The sequence below is a fragment of the Acyrthosiphon pisum genome, chromosome X (genome assembly GCF_005508785.2).
Source record: "Acyrthosiphon pisum isolate AL4f chromosome X, pea_aphid_22Mar2018_4r6ur, whole genome shotgun sequence".
Lineage (NCBI taxonomy): Eukaryota > Metazoa > Arthropoda > Insecta > Hemiptera > Aphididae > Acyrthosiphon > Acyrthosiphon pisum.
In genome coordinates, this window is record NC_042493.1 from 86,527,159 (window position 1) to 86,539,562 (window position 12,404).

The 12,404-nt window shown below is 28.2% G+C and overlaps 1 non-coding gene across 1 annotated transcript; it reads left to right on the forward strand.

Annotated features, from left to right (window-relative positions):
• Nucleotides 1-9,931: 9,931 nt before the first annotated feature.
• On the forward strand, nucleotides 9,932-10,004 carry TRNAN-GUU. The gene has a single exon. It is a non-coding gene; the product is annotated as a tRNA-Asn (tRNA).
• Nucleotides 10,005-12,404: the final 2,400 nt, after the last annotated feature.

The window sequence follows — 12,404 nt, forward strand, 5'->3', positions numbered from 1 at the left end:
TTTGAATTTGAATTTTAAATTTTAATCTATGGTTATATTTATATTAACTGATAAATTACATGTGAGTGTGTGTGTCAAAAATATGACAGATTATGATAAGATGATATTGTTTTACTTTTTAACGGACCTCGGTTATCTTTATAGTAGATTTCAAAAGCAAATTCAAACGGATGATGTATTAATATTTGATATAGAAATAAGAAAAAATACAGTTGTCCAAATGATTAAAAATTTAAAAGTGAGTCCATTATTGGATGGATGGGAGTATATTATGTTCAAAAAAAACACAATTGTAACTTATAATTCAGAATTTGATAAAAATATTATTAAACTGCATAAAATTGAATTATTTGATAAAAGTCAACAATCGAGAAGAAAGAAACATATTATTAATTCATATGTATCTGATGAACGTTCGTTTCTTGCAATACGAAATGATGTAATTGAATATATTGTTAATTACCTCAACACTCTTCTCGATTTTCTAAAATGCATACAAATGCAAAAAACAGGAATGGTATCAAGAGGTTTTTGAAGAAGTCAAAGAAAAATATGATTTAACAAATAATATTGAACTTGGAAAAATACAGTTTTAAATATAATTTTAGGTTATACTTTTAATTATTCTATACAGGTGACAGGTGTTATGTTAAATTTTCAAATAAAAAAAAAAAAAAAAATTTAACTTATATTTTATTTTTAGAGAGTGATAACTCATATTAAATTATGTGAAATTATAAAATAGTGTAGTACGAAGTTTCATTTATTTTAGGCCCTGATTTAAGCTTGTATGTATAAAATATAATATATTATGTTAGACACATTTAAATTACGTGAATTCCTTTTTCAATACTGGAGTAAGTATAGAGCATACGATCATAAAAAAAAATACTTCGACGACATACGTAACATTTTGTTAATTTGTGCATAACATTATGTAAAAATGTACAATGGAATCGAATGTAAAAACGGTTTATAGAATTTTAACGAATATGTGTGTTGCGTATATTATAGGTAACAATACCATTTCGATAAAATGTTTTTTTAAATATTTATGACCTATGAATAGGTACCTATATAATATGTTATATATAAAAAAATTGACCAAATATTCGTAAAGTACTGCGCCTACGTAATAATATAATATAAACTTTGATTTATTTAAATTCGTTCAAATATTCGTAGCACACCATAGAAAAAATGAGCACAATCAAATTTAACTCTATTGTAATTACATTTTTTGTTTATTACGACGAGCGTTGATATATTGAGCTTATTTAAGTATTAATCGGCAGAGAAATATTCCAAATACTAACTACCCCAAGTGCCTATATGTCATCTGGTATGTCTGCTGAGTATTAGACTTCGTTAAATCAAACGAAATTCACAATAATAAAAAGTTGTGTGGGCGTGTGACGGGAGAGGGTGCTTGGACCTGCACGCATTTAATAGGCACTACCTACAATTGTATTACGTTACCGCTCTTTTACTGGGTCAGTATACGCACTATACGTACACAAAAATAGTATAATGGTATGCCTTTATCACGTCATCAACGTGATTATCGAAAAAAAAGACACGGGGCGGAATCGTTCAACCACTGCACTGTAGGTATAAAATATATCAAAAAAATAAAACTCGAGATAGACTTTTGCGATAATATAGTAATATTATTATGAGCGATATGTCATGGTGGTTAGTACCTATGTACGATTGTGTGATATTATTATAAACGCGTGCTCGCGCCTGAACACAGTAAAGTTGCCAACCGTCTTGATTATATGTTATTGACAAAAGGTTCGGCAAGGTATACCTACGTATATTATTATATATTATACCGCCGTATCGGCAATGTTCGGTCGGTGTTCGTGCCAACGTCAAATTCACGCATTACGACTAAAAATAATAATATGAAAAAAAAATTATGATAACAATAATAATAATTCCCCACCGAATACATTATACTTTGCGTTGTTCGAACCTTTTTCGCATTTAAGAAAATGTCGAGGGAAAAACGGTTTTGTATTTTGACCGTGTTTATAGGTTATCGCGTAGGTGCCAGCTATATATTATTATAATAAATATTTATAAACAAAATAAACGTGTTGATAATATATTATTGTGCTCGACGATGTACAGTGAACACTATAATATTTACGTATAATTTATTGATTTTACTTCACATTTGCGTTTGTCGTAGACGTATGAGTATTCTGTCGTATAATTTCATTTTCAAATCATCGCGACACGGTATTTTATAAAAATGTACCTGTGTTTACTAACCAATGTTGCCATGTTGGTGGTACTGTGGTAGTGATTCACAATAAAGTAATATAATATAATTTATCTATAAATTATCAATATTGTTCATTTATTATATATGAATACATTAATAATTTTTGAACAATTATTAGATTCTGAGTGGAGCAATGTACCTACCTAATGATTTCACAATGATGTGTTTTTTAAAATGTATTTGTGTGACATATTTCAAAGTACAAAACGTGCATAAATTATCAACTTAAATATTTGTTTTGTTACAGGAGAGTGAATCTAGTTGGTAGATAATGTAGGGGTGATTGGGGATTCCCGGGACAAAAATAAAAATCCCATTTTTAGCGGTTTTTCGTAATTTTTTGGTGGTTTTTTCTGTGGCATTAAGTAACTATTGATAAAATCGAAAAATAACCTATCTAAAGTACCATCTTGATTCAATTTGTTAAAATATAAGGTACTATATGTTGAAATCGAAGCAATCCTTCTGGTAGATATTTTGTATACAAGATATAAAAAAATAAAATAAAATAAATACCATTGTAAAACCACTAGATTCCTCGCTCCGCTCAGAATCTAAAATACTACTTGCACTAAAGTTAGAGTAGCGAAATAAGTGCCCAGCACCAAGCTCATTAGATCATTTCTGCTATTTCAATCCTGTTCCATGATCTTTTTCGACGATTTCTAAGAACGAACTCCTCACGATAATAAAAATAGTGTACATTTTTAACGAAATTGTAGGGTATAAAAGTGATAAATAAAGAATTTATTTTTTATTTTCAAGTAATGAGAATCAGTTAGCTTTGTTTAACCGTGTAAATTATTCATTTTTATTGCGTATATTCATTCCGAGGTTTTTACATTTAGAATGTGTTGTATTTTTATATGAAAAATGTTACCTAATAGAATTCATTCGTTCTGTTATACCTACATATTATTTCTTAACATAAATGTTTAGACATTTAATACTCTTTTTATTATACCATTCAACAACAATGGTTCTGCTTTATAAATGAAGACATAATTTCTGATGCAGTTTTATTCTTTGTCTTTTTGTCAAGTATCATTTGGAATTGTACACACTAAACGCATGTATGTTAAATATTTTATCATCATTATATTGTATTGTATATTGTGCATTTACGTTCCTATACCCTTTCTGTGTTATAAAAGAATCATATGTAGGTACTCAGTAGGTACACAGGGATACTCGAATTATAATTATTACAAGTAGGTATATTGTGTATAATTAAAAATTTTTTTTATGAAAATTGGCCATTAAAATATTCTATTTTAACTTTAAGATGCGTAAAAATTATTAGGACTATATTATAATAATATTTCATAATCCTTGCCAGAAATGTGTGAAATGAACAGGTTATAATATTAACAATGTATAGGCAGTATTCATTATTTAAGGCCAATTGAAAATGTTCTAATAAAATATGTAAGACTTTTGGTCATGAATTCAGATTTTGTTAACACAATGGGGTTATCCACTGAAATTATAGGTAAAGCGATAATTATTTATTTAGTTATTAAACGATCGAAACATTCGTAACCTATTAGGGATAAACTAGATTTTAAATAAATTATAAAGCTAACAATCGATGCCAAAAATAATAAGTAGGTATACCTATTGTGTATCAGCATATTTTATAATTACTATTAATACCTACTACCTATACAATCAGTTTAAATAATCCAAAGATCCTATATTAGCATTTTATTATTATATAGACACCCAGAACGAACTTCGTATTTGTATTCTCTGGTTAGTTTTAAGTTTGGACCTTATGACACATCTTCCTCGATTATTTAAACAAAGTGGCTGTCGATAAGTGTACCTAATCCTATCCAGTTAAGGAGTAGTTGGTTACCTAGACATTCCCTCCACATCAACCGGTCTTGAGAACCTGGTCGTTGAATCGACATAAATAAAGTTATCTAAGTTATATTATTTTCTAGGTCCTCGAAACGTATGAATTGCGTTCATAAACTGACACAATCGAACAAGATATAGCGACGTATATAACGTGTATTAAATGATAATTGATTGAAATAGTAATAATATTATACAGTACACTATCACTTGAGTAATCCCGTTCTTAAGGGTGTTACATTGAAGATCACAGGAGTAGCGAAGTACGAGTTGAAACACATTGAATGATTATGATTTATTTATAAGGTGAGTTATTATAGTTGACAAAAATATTATCTATGTTACTTAAAAATGTAGAGATGACTGCTGTCTGCTAGTCTCTACTTTGTAGTTCATAACTAGACTGCTGGCTATGCCAATAATTAATTATATTCTCTATCTTATATTATTATAAAACTCAATTATATAATATATAGACATCGGTGTAGTAGTGTATTATTTCGTACACGCGAGTTCATTATTTTCTAAGTACCAACATTTCCTCTCCTGGGCATGGTATTATTAATTACAGGTATTATAATATTTCAAAATTGTATAATCTCAATGGTCGATATTGCCTATAAAATGCAAATACATATATTATATATTTATATAATATATATACTATAATATAAAGATGAGTTGTTATTTGACGTTGTTGAGTGTAATCTCTGGAACTACTGAATCGATTTTGAAAATTCTTTCACCAATAGAAAGCCAAATTATTTGTGAGTGTCATAGGCATACATTTATAAATAAAGTCTAACCCAAGGAGGTGCTCAAACAGAAATGTTGAGATTTAAGTTGGAAATTTTTGTTTATAAATGGTTGCTATTGGTTATAGCAGAAATAAGTATTTATTATTTTATTGGTTGCCATTTATTATCGGGCAGATCTGGTACAATATCGTGCATCAAATCGAATTTTCACACATTGCCTACAAAGATGGCTGAGTTTCACTTATGGTCACTGATCGGCGTGTCTGCAATCCACTACAAGTGGATTGCCTACTTTATATGCTGTCGCACATTGTCCGTGATCCGACATAGTCGGATTGCCTATCAGGGTGTTTGAGCTGTACTTACTGAAACGAGTTACGCACCAAAAAAGAGTTGAACAATCACAATTTTTTATAAGATTTGTCATGTTTTACGGGAAACAAAGTGCGTGGTATTAGCTAGTATATAATAAATATATATAGACACAAAAGATTTCAATTGAATCGGTAGGTGCGTATTATTTTTCAAAACTCTTGAATAGAGAAATTTGGATCCTGAAAATGAGAAAAAATCAATTAATAATAAATAATCACTCCACTCAGAATCTAATAAAGATGCATCAATATATTTAACAAATCGAGATTAGGTTACTCGTCGCCATTATCATAATAATGAAATACTACACTGGTTTTTTTTTTTTATTATACCTACAACCTAGGTACTATAATTATACATTAGACAGTGAAATAATGAATATTTATTTTGAATGAACATTTGACAAACTATTTTTTAGTGGAACTACCTAGCTTTACTATAAAACATGTATTTTTTGAATTAATTTTTTTTTTTTAGCTTTTATGATAAACGTGAGCATAAATTTCAGTTTAAAATTTAAAATTAAATTTAGACGACTGCAATGATGAACCGTATACTAAAATTACTGGCTAAACAAATCAAAATTTAAATAATTAAAAATATGTATATATGTATATATATTATATATTATATAATATATGTACCAAATACTTATATCTTAATAATATTTTTAACTAATCGTGTAATCTTGTAAGTTGAGGATATTTAAATCTACAATTAATATTTATAAAGTTATTAGAGCATGATTATAAGGTTTAAAATTTAAATACACTTTTAACAAAAGAAAATAATGTCAAGGTGAACATGCTGAGCTTAAAAAGCTTTGTGAATTGACTATAAGCCCTACACACAAATTACATTACAGAAAGTAATGGAAAGTCTTTAGGTGTAACTCAAATGGTCGATTGACGTGAAGCTGTCAAATGATGTAAAAAGGAAAAAATTGGCCTTCATTCTGTAGATAAATTGATAAATAGTTAGTTCACTTTTTTTAGTATAAGTATATAGTTACCTGAAATCTCACCTCTAAAAGTTGTCAAAAATATAACGGATGTATAACGAGTGTTTTTAAGTTGGGGGAAGCTGCCCATGTCAGAATTTGGAGCCACGGAAAGTGGAGTAGTAATAACTAATAAGTATAGGTACATAACTACAAAAGACAAAAGTACAAAATCCATTTGTACTATCTAGCCCGCAGTTGGTAAGTAGGTAGGTACTTGTAATAATATGATTAATAATCTGCAGTTCAGTGGGTGAACAGATTACGATTAATTTAATTATTTAAATTAATCCCCTAAAAAACTTACAAACTTCTTTTAACCATAATGATTAAATTTAATTATATTTCTTGTAATTATATTATTATAATAATTAAGAAAAAAATAATTATATATTACCTAATTTAGATAAATATTACACTAACATCATTATCGCTTTATAAGCGTGGTAAATAAATAAACAATAATATATAGGTAATAATATATAGAGAAACAAGATAGTAAACAATAAAAATATATAATAGTATACAAACAAAAACTAAAGTGTTTGCCAGCCTCTCTCCCCGTGGGAATACAGCCCATTAATTATTTTTGGTAGGTATAAAAGTTATTATTACTTGTAATATTAAATACCCTTTATTATATAATTAACTATGTATATACCAACGAATATATAGTGGTCAACCGAAATATAAGTGAAATGGACATATACGTGCTGAAAAATAGTTATAATAATATGGTTCCCAGAGAAATGATATTATATTAATAACGATGCCACGATGTACATACCAATGCAGAGATGTAACTGTATGCAATAATAATTGTCAATATCCAGACGTCTGAAGAATTTTTAATATCGCACATATTTGTAAATTAAATCTTTTTCCTCTATCAGTCTGGTTACTATGAACTTAGAATTTACTTTGCTGTAGAAGAGAAAAATATAGGTATGAATCGGTTGATATAATATTCATATTGACCATTAGGTTACGATTATTCAGATAAAATTATATATATGTAGCTACTTGAATATTAAATATTATATAATATAATATGTACCTATATTTGTGATCAAAAATAAATTATATTTCTTTTTAAAGTCGTATGGAATTTATTGCATTTCAAACATCGTACCTTAGCCTTATTGTTTAATAACGGTATTGATCAATGCTGAACATTTTGCGAAACTATCTTGAAAAATATAAAACTTTAGTAATATTAATGTTAGGTACGTATATTATTATACATATTGAAAAATTAATAATACAATTTACAAAGTGTTTTCGTGATGAATATTATAGAAATTAGAAATATCATACAACTACGTAGGTCTTTTAAGAAACAATATGTAGCACGGGCCATTAAGTGTTTTTTTAATTTTTTAGAAATCATACGTACGGCTATCATAACTCACAGCATGGAAAATTAGTAAGACTCTGACATATCTTTAAGATGTGCAACTGGCTACCATACACTATAAATACAGTGGCGTCATTTCAGTTTTTGAGAGGGGGGGGCAAAATTTTTGACCGGCCCAAAATAAAACTGAAAAAAAAGCTCGCTAACATTTACATTACATTACATTACAATATTGCATTTTTATCTCAATACAAATACCCTCCTTATACATAATTGTATACTTACTAGTTAGTATCAAAGGTTGACATCATAAGCATGCAGGTAAGTAACCCATTACATTTTTTTGAGAGATAACAATAACTAAATAATTAATACATATATGTAGAGGTTACTTAAATAAATTATCTATTAGCTACTATATAAAGGCCCAAAACTAGCCCATACCCGGCCCGACAGCGGCCCGCTAATGACAAGGAGGGGGCAAATGCCCACCCTGCCACCCCCCAAATGACGCCACTGTATAAATATTAAGTTTTAAATTATACAAGACAATATATTATAATTTATAACAATTTCAATGCATTGAATGAAAAGATCTATTAGGAAAATATGGCACAATGTTCCTCATACGTCGTTCAGTGTGTTTAAATAAATTTAAAAATATCGAAAAGTCATGTGCGCTGTTTTATTTGTTAAACGTTTTAAGTTTATAATTATATATTGTGTGATAATTATTTCACATTTTGTGTATTATTTGTTTTTACTTTTTAGGGAGACACGATTGCATTTAAGACCCACGAAAGCTCCTCCAGGACTCCCGACAATATTCAATTGTTCGGTCGTAGGTGCTAGATCGATGTATTCTGTTCGATATTAAAAATCGATATATTAACCATCAAATATAATTTCGTAGCACACGGGTTAGCCGATTTTTAACTCGTTGCAAAAGAAAACAGTAATGTTACAGAACTTACAGTGAATTGTAATAACTTACAAAAGTTGGAGAGTACGTGCTTTTTTCTTTTTTATATCATTAAGGTCAAAATCATTATTAATAGCTATCTATAACGAACAATAGTCAATAATGTTTGGTGACGACCATTTTGTTCTTTAAAATCACTGATATTAATCTATGTGTCTAATAATAATAAGTCTTCAAAAATATTTTATTCGACGTACTTATGATAAAATATGTTCACAAATATTTAAAATGCTGAAAACAAATTTGAATTTGTCGTCAAGTCTATTTGAGATCGGTCAGTCCACATATTTTATATTATGCTTCAAAATTCTAAAATTATTGTATTATTAAAGAGTAATTAAAACAATTTCATTTTTTGGAGCAGTGTAAATCAAAAAAATCAAAAATGTAGACTGATCGATCTCAAGTAGACTTGATGACAATTTCAAATCTGTTTTGAGAATTCTTATCGCTTCACTTTATTAATCGGTACGCTGGACAAAAAACACGTCTAAATTCTTATGTTGCGCGTGTGTTAGACAAAGACAGGAAATCACCGCCACCAATCCCCTTAAATGTAGTTTTAACTGGCATATAAAATTTTTTGGCGCCGAATTTTTATACTTACTACGCCACTAATAGGTAACTTTACCTCTGTTATTAAATCTCAAACGGCGAGTATATCTGTGGTTGCATTTTGTAAATAGTTTCGACCAGGGCTTGCAAACGTTATAATAATGTTATGATTATAATCATAGGTATACCTATACCGTTATATTTGACAAAAAAACTGTTGAAATTTGTAAACGTAATTATAACGGAAAGCGTAAATTAAAAAATAATTAAATACCGCAAAACAAAACTTAACGCAAAACGTAATTTATAGAATATCATTGAACGAAAAATAACACAAAACAAAATATTTTAAAATTTATTCATTTAAAAGGTCTATAATAGTTATACCGATAATTGGTTTCGTAGAAACATTTATTTCATGCAAACAATCTAAGAATCTAAGAATTGATTATATTATATTCCGTATTCCAGGCCATACCTACCTACATTAGTTATTAATAGTCTAATAATTCTATTTTAATTAACAATAAACGCCAAACTTGTAGAACGTTTCAGTTCTAAATAACGATAAACGCAAAAATTGTGTAACGTTTTAATTGTAAATAACATAAGACGAAATTTTTTTTCAAATGCAAGCCCTGGTTTCGACTGATAAATTTGGTTTTGTTATAAAAACTAAAATACTTAAGATTAGAGTCGGCATAAACTATGCTAAATAATGTTTGAACTATGAAGAAAAACATGGGCCTCCGTGGCGCAATGGCTAGCGCGTTCGGCTGTTAACCGAAAGGTTGGTGGTTCGAGCCCACCCGGGGGCGATTAATTTTTTTAAATTTTTTCTCCGTCGACTCGTCTTTACGTCTTTATTATCTTCTTTGCATATTGTGTTTTTTTAATCGATACACGGTTTGATAACATTTGCTGTGGATATTTTTTCGCCCGACCAATACTATCATAACTTAATTATAATATCATATTATCGTCACGGGGTAATACATTAGTATTATTATTATCAATAATTACTAATATTAAGTTGTTAATAATTATTATCTGTATAAAACTATATATAATAATATAAATATATCTATATAAAACAGTATTTTAGGTATAATATTTTTTATAATGTGTTTTTTTCTCAAAATTCCATATAATGCCATCTACAAAAATTATAATAATACACTTAAGTAATAAAAATAATAAATAATGACGTAGAAAGAAAAGACAGAGTGAAGAGGCCTCCCAGCGGAATACATTATAATATAATATAAGCATTGATTATACATAGTATAATATTATACTATGTATAATCAATGATATAAGTTATAAATAATTATATTATATTATATAATTATTGTTATTATTATAGCGTTCCAAGAAATTAGAACGATTTGTTCTGTTCCTATAAAGTAACTATAATTATCAAGATATAGGTAGTTATAGATGCGAAAGGCGTGTTTGAATAAAAATTAGTTATATTGTTTTTTATGCGATTAAGAAAAATAAAGAATATTGCTTTTAAACTGTGTTGTTGGTGTCAATTGAACGCTTATATGAAAATTAATTGTGCTACTAAGTCTTGATTATAGTATAAATTAATACGTAGTTGGCTTTTCTTTAATTTATCAAAGTATAAGTGCAAATTAATAAGTCCAAACGAGCTTTATTGAAAAATCGGTAATTTATGACAATGGTTAAAAATTGCGTGCAGATAATGTCTACCTAACAATAAGACAACCTACGACAATATTTATTTCATTATCAAAAAGTAAAGAACCGTATCGAGGTACCTACCTAATTAGATAATAACTTTTTATCTTTTTGATAAACGTCAAGAATTGTCACATATTATATGAATTGTATCTACTATACGAAATATCATGTAACTGACAAATATCTGTTACCTATATAATTTGATTATTTGAATCGTGCGTGTGCTTGAATCGCATTTGTATGGTTGGGAAATAATCATGTCGAGGGTTGTAGAAAAAAAAATTGCATTGCAAATCCGAGCCCACGCGGTCGTCAAACACACGAGCTGGAAAACGACAGAATGACTAAAGAAACCTTCAGTGAAAGTGATACGATTTGATTAAAATATTATATTTTACATTTTAACGGGTCACTGCTGCCGGCTCTAATAAACAAATAACTGACATTGCTCCCCCAATCGTTTTAACATAATTATTACAGTTGTAACATTATTATTTTTTCTTCTTCGCGATACTGAAAAAAAATTTAATTTTGTTAATCTTGAAAATTATGCGAGGTGCATTTTTTTTTTTTTTTGAGAAAACCCAATTTTAAATTAAAACCGAATAACATAAATATTTTTAAAAGCCACTTGCGTTGAATATTAATTTACATAAATGGTCTGTTCATGAACCATGGTAATAAACTCTCCTCGACCTTAGAATCCATGGCTATGATTAATTTTGTCATTTTCTCAGTTATGACAGAAAACGGAAAAAAAATATATATATTATAATCATAATATTATTATCATTAAATTTTCATAAGAGGACCACGGGGTTACGCGCTCTGCGATTATTTCAAATGACAATAATAAAGTTTTACTGATTTCGACTAACGAAATTAATTGTTTGGATCTTTGGAATTAAACGATTTTTTAGTTTCGTTCATTAAACCCAGAATGAACATAATAGAATGTAAAAAAACAGAGTCAAAACAATAAAAGCTCTACAAAAACATACATCAATTATTTTTTTTTCTTCAACAACAGTGTATAATGTTTATATTGATTACAATTTAAAACGTTAGAGGTTTAGTCACTTTTAAATTGGTTTGTTTGGCGGGCTGATTGATTGCTTGGACTTATTAAGAAAGATCCCCGTTGTTTTTCTTACCCTACTCACGTTTTATAAGCCTATTTCTAACGAATTAAATTTATTGTATAGATAGGTATTTATATAAAGGCTGCACATTAGTGTAGTAGTTATAATTAAATGTACAGTTTTTCAAAGTATTATATTTTTAAGTATATTTCTAAGCTTTGTTTTCGTCATTCAAAATGATCTAATTATATGCAATAGCCAATAATTAGACTGCGTATTTTAACGTTTTATATTACTTATATAAAATGTGTTGCACTGTATAACACTTAGGTATATTATTAAGTATAAACAATGGATAATAAATACTACAATCAAATTTTAAATATACCATGTGATTGACTTAAATTATGTAGGTAATTTAAAATT